The sequence below is a fragment of the Mustela putorius genome, unplaced genomic scaffold, assembly GCF_011764305.1.
Source record: "Mustela putorius furo isolate JIRA1106 unplaced genomic scaffold, ASM1176430v1.1 tig00000551_pilon_pilon_pilon, whole genome shotgun sequence".
NCBI classification, from domain to species: Eukaryota; Metazoa; Chordata; class Mammalia; order Carnivora; family Mustelidae; genus Mustela; species Mustela putorius.
Window position 1 is genome coordinate 5023090 of NW_025421412.1, and position 16857 is coordinate 5039946.

Below are 16857 nucleotides of genomic sequence, written 5' to 3' on the forward strand. Positions count from 1 at the left end.
TAACAGTAAATTTAAACTTATTTTGCATGAATATATATCTAAACTGAATTGATATGTTTATCTTTTTCTAAAAGATTTTATTTATTTATTTATTTGAGAGAAAGAGTGAGAGAGAGAGCAAGAGGGGAGAGGGTCACAGGGAGAAGCAGACCCCTGCTGAGCAGGGAGCCTGATGCAGGACTCCATGAGGGAATTCCAGGATCACAACCTGAGCAGAAGGCAGTTGCTTAACTGACGGAGCCCCTCCAGGTGCCCCAATATGTTTGTCTTAAAATAGCGCCATAATCCCTACAGAAAGAAATAACAGTGAAAAAAATTTAGGAAACCTGAGAAGTTTTTGAAAAAGTGTAAGAAAATGGATTCTCCCAAGAATCCATTCTCTAAGAAAATGGAGCTGGTTTTTTTGTGTTTTTTTTTTTTTTTTAAGATTTTATTTATTTATTTGACACAGAGAGATCACAAGTAGGCAAAGAAGCAGGCAGAGAGAGAGGAGAAAGCAGGCTCCTTGCTGAGCAGAGAGCCTGATGCGGGGCTCGATCCCAGGACCCCAGCAGAAGGCAGAGGCTTTAACCCACTGAGCCACCCAGATGCCCTCATGGAGCTGGTTCTTGAGTGACTTTTCTCATTTCACTCATTCTAGTCTCTCTGCCCCTCCTACCACCTCTCCCCCATCCACTAGATATTTTAATATATTTGCATATGCTCCACCCACTCCCTATTACTGACAACAGCTGACATCTGGAAGTGCTTCCCCATTTACAGCTCGTGGAAAGCCAGACTATGGATACCCGTCCATGGAGATGGGCTGTTGATCAGCACGTATTGCAATGGTGACCATTTCTCTGGGGATCTGAGCTCCGACCACGCTGGCTGCCTCAAGCTGCAGGCTGGCTGTCTGAACGCCAGCTGACTAGAAGGGCATCTGTTTTGAAAAGCAAATTTTCAACGTCTGTTCTTTTCTTGTTGACTGGGCCGCCTAACACCAAGTGAACATCCAAGCGAAAGTTCAAGTTCTATGTGGATGTAGGGAAAGTCTGAAATGGAGACTACATCCGTTACTTTCTCTTGGCTTTTCTTCCTTTTACTCTGTGTAATTTTTATTTCCATATCATGATACGCATCGGAATGTATGCCCTAGAACGTAATGGGCCAGATTTCCATTTTTCGTAGATTTATTGATGAACTATGATTTAATAAAAATAGGGATGGCTCTACAAACACATACATAATATTAATTTTTTGAGTTCATTCAAATATAATTTTAAGTGAATAGAGACCTAGAAAGAACTACAAATACCAGCCAGTACTGAGGGCTGAGAATGATGTAAAAACAAGTAAATTTCACTAAGCTTTTATGTAATATGCTAGCAGGTGGGGGAAGGCTCTGTTTCTTAAATTGCAAATTCTAAAATCATTAAAATATTGACCGTATTGGAAAGACATTTTTAAAAATTTTATAAAAGTCACCGGTAAGTTTTGTTTATGTCCTGTTTCTTTGGTCGGCTGGATCGCTCATTTGTTTCTCCTTTCACTACCATTATGCTGCTGAGCAAGCGACTCCTCTCCAAATGGAATGCAGACTTTGTTGCTCCGTGGAGAAGACAAGGAAACCATGCCTGGGTATTGAAGGTGACCTAAATGGTCGGTCAACTACAGTCTCGTTCCCAAGGTCAACAGCCACTGATGTGATGTCTTGAGATAAACCAGGTGCTGATGCCGCCCTATGACCAGGGCTCCCACTGAGGCACTTGGCAAGAATGTCATTATCTTGTAACACCAGAAATAACATGTCATTTGCTTTTTTCCTTCCCCTTCGTTTGGAGGGTACACAAACGTTATCAATAAATGAAATCCAACAGCAAAAAAATGTGTTTCTAAGCCTTTAAACAATGATTCAATTTTGTTGAAAATCTTAGTAAAACATTTGCTGCATCCCCATGCAAAGTCAAGTTGAGCCAAAGCATGTTGATTTAATGTGATTTTCTTTTTCTGAAATGTGATACTGTGAAATAAGGTTTGGGATACGCAAAACATACATTGTGGTGAATAAGTAATCAAATATATTTAAAATACACTCAGGTATTTTTGCCGTAATTAGAGTCTGAAATCTGGTAGTTTTCTCTTTCTTGCAGTTTTCTTTTCCCCTCAAAGCAATGTAACTTTTTATTTAATTTATGTGGTTTTTCAGAAACTGTCTTTCAATAGCTTTCTGGATCTCTTCAAATTTCATATGGAATCTTGCAGAGTCATACTTATGTTCAGTAAGAGGTTTGAAATTAAAATCTCTACTCATCGGTTAGGCACAAGACGTATCAAGCAAAGTACTCCGGTTGTTCCAAGTTATTCGAAGTAGATTCAATAACTTGCTTTGATTCTGATCTCTATCACCTGTTTCTCCCTTTTCCTAATCTCTATTCCTCTTTCCTCTCTGTCTCTTTCGCTGCCTCTCTGCCTCTCTCTTTTAATTTCAGGATTTTGAAATGAGGGGACCCTGGATGGCTACATTGGCTAAGTGTCTGCCTTCATCTCAGGTCCTGGGATCGAGCTCCGCATTGGGATCCCTGCTTAGCCTGCTTTCCCCTCTGCTCCCTGCTCATGCTCTCTCTCTTGCTCTCTCTCTCTTGCTCTCTCTTTCTATTTCTCTCTTTCTCTCTTTCTCTCTCAAATAAATGAATAACCTCTTTTAAAATGAACTGTCTTAGTGTCAATGTCATTGTTGAAACTTGTGGACTGTCCTATGATTCTTAGACTTAAAAAGACGACTAAATGATCCTACCAGAAAAAAAGATGATTTTAAAAGATGTGAAATATATTAAATGCTGCAACATTAGAATAAGTTTGGCTGTGCAACCAAGACCTTTTAATTTTCTGGTGAAAACTTTGATGCTCTAATTTATTGCCATGACTCACAAAGAAACATTCTTTCTGAAATGAGTTAGGGAAGCTGTCAGAGCATGTGAGAAGCACTAATATAATACCTTTACAAGAATGCATTTAAAAAGGAAAACAGTGACTTTGACTTTTTCATGGTTGGATATTTGGATTTTCATATATTATAATATAGAAAATTTACTTTCAAAATTTGATTTTGGAAAAAAAATATGTTTCAACTGAAATGGAAATTTAACCTCCATAGAAATCCAGTTGTATTGTATATATTGTATTGTATATATTTTTTAAAGACTGAAGAAATTTTCATTTTTATATTTTTATGGAGAAGTAGCATCTTAACAAGAGCCTGGCCCTCTTCATCAACACCCACAACATCCCACAACACCACTGATTTGGTATTTACCTGAATAATTTGCAAACTATACAGTGGTATAGTATAGTATAGTACAGTATAGTATAGTATATAGTATAGTATAACACTATGCCTTCAAATGGGCAGATAGATTTTCAAAGATCTAAGGCTAAAGAAAATACATTAAGGGAGTCTTTCTTTTAAGGGTAATTCATCTCAGGACACCTGCATGGCTCTGTCTTCTGCTCAGGTCATGATCTCAGGTTCCTGGGATTTAGTCCCACAATGGGTTCCCTGCTCAGCAGGGAGCCTGCTTCTCCCTCTGCCTGCTACTCCCCCTACTTGTGCTCTCCTCTGTCCCTCTCTGACAAATAAATAAATAAAATCTTAAAAAAAAATAAGAGTAATCCATCTCGAATTTTATAACTTTGTGCAATGACAAATAACAGCCAAATCTTGCAGAATATTTATTTAATGTATCAAATCATTTCATTCATAGAAACAGATAAACACCAGATTTCTTTCTTCTTTTCCCTGTGAACTTGGGCAATCAATTAATTTATTTCTCCCTCAAGCATTTCTAAAAGGTAAGTGTAAAGTGAAAATTTATTTCTTGTGTCATTAGGGGAGAAACGATGAAGCTCAGGCACAGTATTATTTGTATCCCTGTCAAAAAGTCCCTGGTACATAAGCACTCATCATCTGAGGAAACAGCCCCAAATCTCCCAGACAGCACACTCCTCTGATGACTAAGACCTTCCACCAGGAGGGTTGGGAACCCTTCTTGAAGCAGCAATCAAGCTCACATTAGAACAAGATGTAGGGGAAGAGAATACATTTCTTGGGGCATATGGGTGGTTCAGTCATTGAGTATCTGCCTTCAACCCAGGTCATAACCTCAGGGTCCTGGGATCGAGCCCCACATGGGGCTCTCTGCTCAACAGGAAACCTGCTTCTCCCTCTCCCACTTCCCCTGCTTATGTTCCCTCTCTTGCTATGTCTCTGTCAAATAAATAAATAAAAAACCTTAAAAAAAAGAAAGAATAAATTTCTTCTTTCAATCATATGATGAACACCAAAAAAAAATTTCTGGGCAATAAAAATGTCTTCAGGTATTCAAAGGGAGCATTATATAAATTTCTTCTCTTCTGTTTTATTAAAGTTTCCAGAAAGGAAGGAAAAAAAACCCTGGGGGTTAAAATCAATACCTAATGCCTTTCATTTTGAGAATAATAGGTATATCTTATTTGCCATTTATTAGTTTATTTAAAACAGACATATAAACTGCTCATGTTCATGACTTCCAATCTTTGCTTGGTAAAAACTTTGTGTGAAGCCTCCAGTCACTGACATGAAGCTAGGCTTTGCAGACACTGATATAAAAGAAGTAATTTTGGTTACTTCCAGGAGTTCTGGGACAGTGAGGAAGAAGGACATAGGATGACGATATAGAGAGTAAGTCCGAGAGGGTGGCAAACTTAGAGTACTCTGGGAGATTTCAACTCTGAGTGGATGAGCTTAAAGTTTCACAGTTGAAGTGACAGCCTTATAATCAAACACGAGGTTGGCAAGTAAAGGACATTGTACGTGGTCCTGTGCAGAAGACCAAAGTTGAAGGGACTGCTTTGGCAGTGTGCAGAGACGAGCAGGAACAGACTGATAGTTGGAGAGACAAGAAGACGCTCTTGTAGCCCAGCTTAGAAGTTTGGATTTGGCTCTCAGAGTAAGAAAAAAAAATTAGAGAATATATTGTGTAAGGAACTTCATGCATTTAATTTTTTTTTTTTCTTGGCAAGAGTATAGAGCCTAGACTGAGGGAAGTAAGGCAGTAAGGGACTGTAACATCGGTGGGAAGTAGTGAGACTCTGAGCAAATACAGAAGTGAATGAGACCAAGAAGAGGGATGGATCTGAGAAATAATTCAATGTAGAGTTGGTGGGGCTTGATGGTTTTCTGAATGAGTGATAAAGATAAGCAAAATTCTATTAAAAAAAAAAAGAAATGCACAAAAAGGAATCTCAGTTTTCCACTGTGGTCATTCATCAAATACAGCCTCCAGGAAGAAGAATAGATTTGGGACTGTGGACAATCTGTGCACATTTGGAAATGTCTGGGAGACTGCTCCCCCAGCAGCATAACACCCACTGTTACTTAGGCTAACACTACCTGCTCTACAAAGCAGACAACACATTTAAACAGCTTAGCACAACAGAATTGTGCTAAGGAATTTTGCTTTCTTAGACATCCAGTGGGTGCCTCTCCTGTGGCTACTTCCAGCTCCCAGGCTTCTTGTCTTGACCTCCCACCAAACCCAAGGCCTCATCTGAGCCTTTATCAATTCCAGTGAAGAGGACAGAGTAGGCAAGGTGTATCCACTTCTCAACATGACAGTGAAGAAAAAACGTTGGAGATAAGAGCTCTGGGACAGATGAGCAATGTCGGGCACACTGGTTAAAAAGACAGTGCTGAAAGGAGACATAACTTTTTCTTTAAGCATCTGTCAAGGTCAGGCACTTTTCATAATTCATTTCTGGTTCTCACAATAAAGCTCATAAAAGGTGTTTTTCATCCTAGATTTTTGGAGGAGGTTCAAGTCTCAGAGAGAGCATGAAGACAGGTCAAGGTTACACAAGTAGTGAACACCTGTGTTCAGACGTAAGCGTGATTTTTCTAATGCCAAGCCCTTCTGCCTCCCTCACAAAACACTTACTATAACCCTGCTTTCCTTCATCTAGGAAGAGGCCAGAATAAATCAAACTAGTTAAAATTCAAGTTTAACTTTAAATAATAAAAATAAGTTACATTTTTAATGTCAAAAATATGGGAGAAATGCAGTAGAATTATCTGGTGAAAGCGTCCCCATTTTTCTATTCTTACCTTTTGGTCTTAAGGTTAGTGAATTTGCAGAATTTTCTCTCCACAGACTTATACTTGTCAAATCTCTGGTCTTAGAATGAAATTCTGGCTTCATTGTTGATTAAATATGATCATATCACTTGGCTGTGGAATTCCAAAGAAAATTAGTTGACATTAATTGAAATAGGGTACTAGAGCATTCAGGTCAATGGTCAAGATGAATAATAGATGTTATCCTTAATTTTAACAACTTTACAATTTGGTGAAGGCTACAGGCATATGCCCTAAAGAGAACTGGTAGCCCTGCTTTTCCCTTTATATTCTTGGTCTCCTGTTGGCAAACTATCAAATTATCTTTGTATTCAATGATTTAGTGGTTGGGATTCGTTCTTCCAAAAGTGATAGTGAAAATGACTGTTCTCCAGAAGGAAATATATCACAAGAGAGAACATAAATGATATTACTAAGAACATAAAAAATTGAAGAGGGGCCCATTATAAATCCAACATTACATCCAGTTCGGTAATGACAATGGTCATTTGTGGACAAGATTGGAAATTCTTCATGAAGACTATACATGTTGGGGTGCCCAGGAAAATTCCTATAATTTTATAAAAACTTATTTTTCAAGGAAATATTTAATTTTTCTAAGTGACTCTTTAATCTGTTTTTTACTTGATTTTCAGAATCAAAGAAGTACAATATATAATTTTTTTAAAAAGTTATAATCTGGACTTCATTGTTTTAGTCTTAGTTCTTCTAACTTGTGAAATCTTTAAAGCCTGCCTCTGTATTCCAAAATAACATAAAATAAGCAGGTTTGGAAAGCACTGGGTAGTTGATTTTACTAATTGGTAAGAGAAGAAGTTTGCATTGTACTTACTTTCAGTTGGATGATATTAATGAGTACAATTGTCTATGCGAGCAAAATGGAGATTCTGGGTATAATAGACTAGGATGGTTTTAGTCTACTTTCTGATAACAAGCCAAAATTAAGTATCTTCATAACATCTGCTAGGTTTTATGTGCAGAAAGTACAAGTTACTTGCATTATTCAATATGGTAATGTGACTATTATGAAAATCCCAAGCTTCTTTGTGAGCTAACACACTGAATAAGAATTTGCTAGAAATTAAAGAATCTATATACTGTTGTTCTTATGGGGAAGTTGTTCAACATAAATCTGGTTGAGGAACAACACATTTGGAAAGGTTAAATTAATAAATCTGTAGTTAGATTATCTGGGATTATCTGTCAAAACTCAATTCCCAGATAAATATTAATACATTTTTGCTTAATGGAATATCTCTATTTCAGTGTACACTTAAACCAGTGACTTTGCTAATGGTAATTTAATTACAATAGTGAGATTTAGAAAAAAAAATTAATGTCAATGTATTTCTATATTACTTATCATGGTAGAATTAATCATTTAAAGTAACCTACCTACCTAGCACATCAGTAACTAACAGATAGCTAATGCATCGGTTACTTAATATCATTAACACATATATAGATATTTATCAATTACATACCCAAAGAAGATGCCAAAATCTCACTGGGTCACTGTCAAATATAACTATATAGTAAAATTATTATGAAAGAGACATATTATAATTTTAATAACATTAGAATTTTAATGAAAATGAAACATTGCTTGATATTTTAGATAATAAAATCAAAATTATAATTTTTTTTTTTACCTACTGAACATATGAACTAAAATTCTTATTTCATCATCAAATAAAAAAGAGAAAGCCAGTTCACTTGTTAACTAATCCAAATACTCCAGTTTTACCTGAATTTGTGGTGTGATATTTGTAAACATTATAATTTGGTGCTGTTCTTAGCTAACTTTGCCCCTTTGGAGTTTCTGCTATTTTAATAAAATTTATTTCTGATTATCAAAAACTTTATAATATTTTTTGTTACACTGAAACAATCATAACCTTGCAGAATAGTTGCAAGAACAGCCCAATCAACCTTTTCCCTCTTTTCCAAACCACTTGGGAATAAATTGCCAACCTGAAGTATCTTTTCTGAGTGTTTTAAGTGTGTATTTCCTTATAATTAATTATATTTCCTTATATTAAGAATAAAAACATTCTTCTTCATAACTACAATACAATCTTCAAGATCAGAAGGCTAATATTGAAACTTTCTACCATCTAGGCCTTGGATCCTATTCAAAATTTCATCTATAGGTCCCAAAGTGACATATAGGATAAAATAACCCAATTTAGAATCACATGTTACATTGAGCTGTCAAGTCTCTTTTGTCTCCTTAAATATGAAACAGTTCTTTAGTATGTCTCTTACTTTTATGACCCTGCTATTTTGAAAGTTATAGGCCAATTATTTTTTAGAAGTTTACTTGATTTTTTTTTTCTGAACATTTCACAATATTATATTAAAGGAATATAAGAAAAGTTTATCCTGCCTCATCAGAATAAACTGATAAATCAGGATAAACAGGATAAAAAGTTATCCTGCCTCATCAATGATGATATTCACTTGGCTGTATGATAAAAGTGGTTGCCAACCCCACACCTGGGGACATAATAGTAAAAAAAACAAACATAGACAGAAAAACCAAAATAAATTCAACTAAAAACGAATATCATGAAAGCAGCCAGAACAAAACAACACTTTATAAATAGAGACCAATCAAGCAAAGAGCTATCAACACTTCATCAGAAATTATGGGACCAGAACAACATTTTTAAAATTCTGAAAGAAAAAAAAAAATGAAAGAACTGTCCATCAAGACTTCTGTAATAGTGAGAACAACCTTCAAGAATTAAGATGATACAGGGGTGCATGGGTGGCTCAGTCCGTTAAGTGTCTGCGTTCAGCTCAGGTCATAATCTCAGGATCCTGAAATCAAGTCTCACATCAGGATCCCTGCTCAGCGGGGACCATCCTTCTCCCTCTGCCCCTGTCCCTTCTCATGCTCACTTTCCCTTTCCCTCTTAAATAAATAAATAAAATCTTGGAAAAAATTAAGATGAAACAAAAACATTTTCAGCTAAAGTTAAACTAAGAGAATTTATAAAAACCAGGCCTGTATTATAAAAAATGTTAAGAGAAATTTTTGAGACTGAAGAAAATGGACTCGGTGGGAAATCAGGATTGTCAGGAATAAATGAGGAGTATTAGAAAAGATAAATATATGGGTAAATACAAAAAATAATTTTTTCTTTATTTTCTTTAAAAGCTACTGTTGAAAACAAAAAGTATAGCATTGCATCAGGGAATTTATAATGTTATTAGGTATATTACATGAAACAACACTAACAGGGCAACCACCATGATGGTGGAAGGGAAACGGATCTGCACAGTTTCAAGATTTCTACATTTTATATAAATTGTTATAATACTAATTCTAAGTATTGTGAAAACCTAAGGATGGATACTGTAACCCCAAGAACAATTACCAAAAAATAAACAAATACAGAGAGACATAGCTAAAGACATAAATTAAATTGAAATTCTGAAAGTATTCAAAGAATCTAAAAGAAGATAGAAAGGGGAGAACAAAGGAACAAAACACAGAAGGACAAACAGAAAATAAATAATAAAATATTAGATCAAATCCAACTATATCAATAATTATATTAAATGCTAATGGAATAAATATTCCCATAAAAAGGCAGAGATTATCTGACAGAATAAGTACTAACAAGACCCAACTTTATGATGTCTACAAAAGAGACACTTTGATTATAAAAACACAACCAGATTGAAAACAAATTGATGCAAAAAATATATATATATATGCTATGCAAACAGTAAGCTTAGGAAAGCTGAAATGGCGATATCAGTTAAAACAGACTTTGAAGGGGCGCCTGGGTGGCTCAGTGGGTTAAAGCCTCTGCCTTCAGCTCAGGTCATGATCTCAGGGTCCTGGGATCGAGTCCCGCATTGGGCTCTCTGCTCAGCAGGGAGCCTGCTTCCCTCTCTCTCTCTCTGCCTGCCTCTCTACCTACTTGTGATCTCTCTCTGTCAAATAAATAAATAAAATCTTTAAAAAAACAACAGACTTTGAAAATCCAGTATTATCAAAGTTAAAGGGGGGTTATAATGAAATGGATAAAATATGACAGACATAATGATAATTCATAGCAATCATAAATGTGAATGCATCTAATGAGACATTCAAAACTGATGAAGCAAAAGTAGAATTACAGTGAGAAATTCTACAGTGATAGTAGGAAATTCTATTACTTCTCCTTCAGGAATTGACATACCTGAACAAAAAAACAGCAAAGATACAAGTATCAGAGCGCTAACAGGGAGGAGGGAAGATGGCAAAAGCGTAGGGGACCTTGTTTCATCTAGTCCCTTGAATTCAGCTAGATATGTATAAATTAGAGCACTTGTGAATTTAACCTGAGATCTAAGAGAAAATTACTGGAATTCTACAAATAGAAAAGTGACCACTTTTACAAGGTGGGAGGTGAGGAGAAGTGAATCTGAGGGGATATATCAGAAAATAACCGGCAGGGGAAGGGAGCTTCCATAAGCCAGCTACTGGAGTGCAAAATCGAACTTTTAGAAGCTGCTCCCATGAAGGATGGAAGGACATCCCTGCCTCAAAGGTGCTCACGTGGCCAAGCAGGGCAGAATTCTAGGTGGGACAGTGTAGTCTCAGGATCCCCAGGGTCACAGAAAGAATGGGGGTGCCTGAGTGGGCAGAATTCCCGAGCGCTGGAGCAGGGAAGCCAACTACAATCAGCAAGCCCGGTAGTGGGCTTTTAGCTCGACTTGCCACAAACCAGGAACCAGGGCAAGACTCAGCAACCACTCCCCAGCAGGGGCTCTGCAAGTGGCAAAACCGTGGTGGCCCTCCCCCTCCCCCAGGATGATCAGTTGGGTTGTGCACTGCAGGAGTCTGCAGAGTTTGACCACACAAAAGTGATTGACTGTGTTCCCCTGAGGGTTCACTGAAGAGTGGGAGTGGTGATCTTTCAGCTCCGGGGCTGGAGTATCAGGGAGCTGCCATTTTTTATTTTCATCCTCTAAAGAGGCAACTGGCCTCAGGAAAATACACATCAAAAACACAATAAGATACCATCTCACACCAGTCAGGATGATTAAAACAACAAATGTTGGCGACAATGTGGAGAGATGGGAACTCTCCTACACTGTGGGTGGGAAAGCAAGCTGGTGCAGTCACTCTGGAAAATGGTATGGAGGTTCCTCAAGAAGTTAAAAATAGAGCCACCGTAGGACCCAGCATTTGCACTAGTATGTATTCACCCCAAAGATACAAGTGTAATAATCCAAAGAGGCACATGCACACCAATGTTTGTAGCGACAATGTCCACAATAGCCAGACTATGGGAAGAGCCTAGCTGTCCATTCATAGATGGATGGATAAAGATCTAGATCTAGATAGAAATATAATGAAATATTGCTCATCCTCAGAAAGGATGAATACTTACCATTCACATCAACGAGGATAGAACTGGAGGAGATTACGCTGAGTGAAATAACTCAATCAGAGAAAGACAATTATCATGTGGTTTCACTCAGATGTGAAATATAAAAAGTAGTGCAGAGGATTATAGGGGAAGGGAGGGAAAACAGAATGGAAAGAAATCAGTGAGAGAGACATGAGAGACTCTTAACTACGGGAAACAAACTGAGGGTTGCTGGAGGGGAAGTGGTTGGGGGCTGGGGGTATTTGGATCATGGGCATTAGGAGGGCATGTGATGTGATGAGCCCTGGGTGTTATATGCAACTAATGAATTATTGAACTCTACATCTGAAACTAATGTATTATATGTTGAATTTAAATTAATAAAAGAAAAAAGATCAGAGCACTAACGATCACTTAGTTGTTCTTGATACTTACAGAACAGTGGTAAAGTACATGTTTTTTTCAAGTGCTGGTAGTATTATATAAACAATAGAATAAAAATCTGTATAAATCATAAGATGTATACAGGGCCATAAGACATGCCTTTAACGTTTTTCGAAGATGAATGTAATTCCGAATATGTTACATTATCACAAGTGAATTAAATAAAAAGCCAATACAGAAAGATATCTAGGAAAACTCATAATTAGAAATTATTTTTTAAATATTTAAAAATTAAACACATTCAAAGAAATTACTTTGGAAATTAAAAGATATTTGAATTCACGATAATAAAAATATGATATATCAAAATTTGTAAAGTATAGTTAAAGTAGGATTCAGGTAAATGTATATAAATTCAAACGTTTATATTAGATGATAAGAAAGGTTTAACATCAATATTCTGAGGTTCTACTGCAAGATAGGAGAAAAAGAAGGGCAAAGTACATTCAAAGCACGTAGAAAGAAAAAATAATAAAAATAGGAGGACTCCTTGCTATGGACTTAATGCTTGCATTCCCTCAAAATTCCTATGTTGAAGCCCTAATCCCCATTTATGGTATTTGAAGATGGAACCTTTGAAATATAATTAGGTCATAAAAGTAGAGCTTCCTGATGAAAGTATTAGCCTTATAAAAGACACATGAGAGTGGGGTGCCTGGGTTGCTCAGTGGTTTGGGCTGCTGCCTTCGGCTCGGGTCATGATCTCAGGGTCCTGGGATCGAGCCCCGCATCGGGCTCTCTGCTTCCCTCTCTCTCTCTGCCTGCCTCTCTGCCTACTTGTGATCTCTGTCTGTCAAATAAATAAATAAAATCTTTAAAAAAAATTAAAAAAAAAATAAAAGACACATGAGAGAAATGGTGCCTTCCTGCCATCTGAGGACATAGCAAGAAGGTTGCCATTACAAACAAGAAAGAAGGCTCTGGCTGGACATTGGATCTGTTGGCACTTTCATTCTGGACTTTCCAGCCTCCAGAGCTGTTGTTCAAGCCACTCATCCTATAATAGTTTGTTACAGCAACCCAAACTGGTCAAGACAGGAATCAGCAAGATTATAAAATAAAATGGAGAAAAGTATTCAATCCAAAAGCTTGTGTTTTGAAGTGATCAACACTGACAATATACTAGTTAGACTCATCTACAAAGGTAAGAACATAAATCATCAATATAACAAATAAATGATTGATTATTGCTAAAGATTCTATAGACATTAAAAGGATACTACAGTACCACAACTTTGTGCCAATGATTTCGACAAGTTAGTTGAAATATAAAAAGTCCCCCCAAAAAATAAATTAAAATTCCCTGAAAGTTCTCACAAACTACAGAAACTCACTCAAGAAGAAGCCAGTAACTCAAATACTCTGTATCTAGTAAGGAAAATTTAAATCGCACAGTCCAAAATTTTCAAAAAGAAAGTCCGATACAGGGGCACCTCTGTGGCTCAGTCAGTTAAGCATCTGCCCTCTGCTCAGGTCATGATCCCGTGGTCCTGGAATCAAGTCCTACATAGCGCTCCCTGCTTAGTGGGAAGCCTGCTTCTCCCTCTTCCCCTGCTTGTGCTTTCTCTCTTGTTGTTTCTCTCTGCATCAAAAAAATGCATAAAATCCTTAAAAAGGAAAGAAAGAAAGAAAGAAAGAAAGAAAGAAAGAAAGAAAGAAAGAAAGAAAGAAAGATTAATTCCAGTACAAGGTGGTTTCATTAGGGAATCTTTCAAACAATTAAGAAAATAGTTATACCAATTCCATACAATGTCTTTCAGAAAGTTTAATAAGAGGGAACATTAACGTACTTATTTTGGAGGGCCAGTAGTACCCTTCAAAACCATTTGATTTATAATAAAAAATAAAGCAACAAAAATTATATCCTTTATGAATGCGGCTGAAAATCTATAGGTCTTTTCAGTCAGAATGAATACTTTCTGGTAGCCTTATAGGCAATCTAGCTCCTCTCCTTTGTAACGTCTGACATGTAGATGCCAACAAATTAAAAGGAATTTAATTTTTTTTATTTGTTTGAGTGCATTTTCAAAAAAACTTGAAGTTTTATTGACATGGGCAATACAAGTGCACAATCTCTAAATTTAGTTATGTGCCTAAGAGTATTTTGTGTATGTTGAGATAGCAGAAAATGAAATGAAAAAATTACACTGTTTTTCACAATATTAATAAATACCGTAATTACTCAGACAGTTACAAGTATCAAACGTATCAAGTTACAAGTATCAAGTTCAAGTATCAAAAATAAAGGTCAGTCATCTCCAAATATACAAATTCTTTTTTTTTTTTTAAAAGATTTTATTTATTTATTTGTCAGAGACAGAGGGAGAGAGAGCGAGCGAGCACAGGCAGACAGAGAGGCAGGCAGAGGCAGAGGGAGAAGCAGGCTCCCTGCCGAGCAAGGAGCCCGATGCGGGGCTCGATCCCAGGATCCTGGGATCATGACCTGAGCCGAAGGCAGCTGCTTAACCAACTGAGCTACCCAGGAGTCCCAAAATATACAAATTTTTAAACTTGATTGAATATTGGCTGAATAGGTCAATACCGATCAGTATTATTTCCTTATATGGGCATCCCCCTAAGTGTTTCTTGGTTTGTGACAGCTTCATCTCAGTCTCTGCCTCTGTCTTCATATGACCATCTTCCTTCCTTCTGTCTTTGGCTTCTCGCTTCTGTGTTGTTCCTTTACTTGGAAGACACCAGTTATATTGGATTAGAATTCCTCCTAATGACCTCATCTTAACTTGATTATATCTGCCAAGATCCAATTGCCAAATAAGGTCACATTCATAGGTACGGGGTTAGGATTTCAACATATCTTTGGGGGGGGGGATGTGGTTCAAACCTTAAGGAATAATATTGTTTGCCTGCAGGATCAAAGCTGATCATTCTTAAAAAGTGAATCAAGCACTTTGTGATAATTTTCTAATAAAGGAATTCGAATTGCTAGTATTTTCCCTCTCATTTTCCTGTGCATATTTGTGCATTGTCTGATTGGTCTGTAAGCCCTAATCAATAGACTTAACTATAACTTTGTTGAATTCAGCAAGGAGCACTTACTCATATACAGGAACAACATCTACACATGAGCTCTCATTAGCAATGTTTTTTAATACTGATTTGATCAGTTAATTATTCAAATGTTCAATATCAATGAGATTTTTGTCCAAGGACTAACCATAATTCCCTTAGACATATTTGTTTCGTCACACTGGAAGGTCTGTAGTGACTGCCTGACTGGGTTACACATGAAGAGCAGTCATTCTGGAATCTTGATTCCTTGTTCTGACTATCATCTAAACAGGAATTGAGGGACGCCTGGGTGGCTCAGTCAGTTAAGCATCTGCCTTTGCCTCAGGTCATGATCTAGGGTCCTGGGACTGAGTCCCACCTGGGGCTCCTTCCAAAGCAAGGAGACTGCTTCTTCCTCTACCTGCTTCTCCCTCTGCTTGTGTTATCTCTCTCTGACAGATGAATAAATAAAATATTAAAAAAAAAAGATGAATTGACATTCTGAGATTCATTATTTGGATCCTAATTCTTTCTTTCATGCTCAAGTTGACTCTTCAAGTAAGCTTTTCTTCTTGGATATCCAGATTCCTGATTTTTTTTTCTTTATAAATATATATTGCAGACCCTTCTGAGTCATTTACTAATCACTAGGCTTAATAACACTTTATGTCACAAAGGGAAGCATCCCTATGGCCCCTCTTCACAAAAAAAAAAAAAAAAAACTGTCTTTAGGTATTTCCAGCTTTGCACTATTGACATTCTGGGGTCAGTAACTTTTTTTGCCATGGGGGCTGTCCTGTGCTTTGCAGAATGTTTCTCTCACAGAGGTCTCTACCACTAGAGGCCAGAAGCACCCCTGACTCCTGCTGTATTGTGACAATCAAAGCACCTTCAGACATTGCCAAATAACCTGACGAGAAAAATCAACCCTTTTTGAGAACCCCTGCACTAGATTGAATTATGATCCCAATGAATGGAACTGGACTGGCTCTCACTTATACAGAAATGCCAAAAATGTTGGAAATAATCTTACAGCTCTTAATGTATTTACTTTTCCAAGAGAGAATCTTTAAAAATATATGTAATAAGTGTTGGCATTATTTATTGATACTGGCAGGATAATATTGATATTATTGTTATGATAACATGGCCATATTTATTTATTTTAAATACTTTATTTATTTATTTAGAGAGTGCATGAGCTGGAGAGGAGGAGAGGGCAGGGAGAGGGAGAGAGAAAACTTAAAGCTAACTCCCCACTGAGTATGGGGCTCAATGCAGGGCTCCATCCTGTAACATGGAGATCATGACCTGAGCGAAACGGAGTCACACACTTAACTAGCTGAGCGACCCAGAGGCTCCAATATGGCATTATCTACAGATAAACATTTTATTGGGAGTCATTTTGAAGGAGCTCTGTTTGGTGGTGTTTTGTGATTAAAATCTGAATTCTTGGGGCACCTGGGTGGCTCAGTCATTGACCATCTGGCTTTGGCTCAGGTTATGATCCCAGGGTCCTGGGATCAAGCCCCACATCCATCTCTCTGCTCATCAGGGGGTCTACATCTCCCTCTGACCCTCCTTCCTCTCATGGCTCTTTCTCTCACTCACTCTCTCTCAAATAAATAGATAAAACCTTAAAAAAAAAAAAGAAGAAGAACATTTAAAATCTGAATTCTTCATTCTCTCACACCACTTTGGACTTCAATTTAAGAAGCCAGTGTTGTGCCCTAATTAAAATCATTTGCTCAACAGCTACAAGTGAAATAAACAAACACAGGTAAGAGGAGAAAGAACTTAAGGGTGGTAGATGCTTCCAAATGATTCTAAAAACTGTTATGCTCTCTTCTATTTTCTTTCAGGTAAGGAAACTAATTT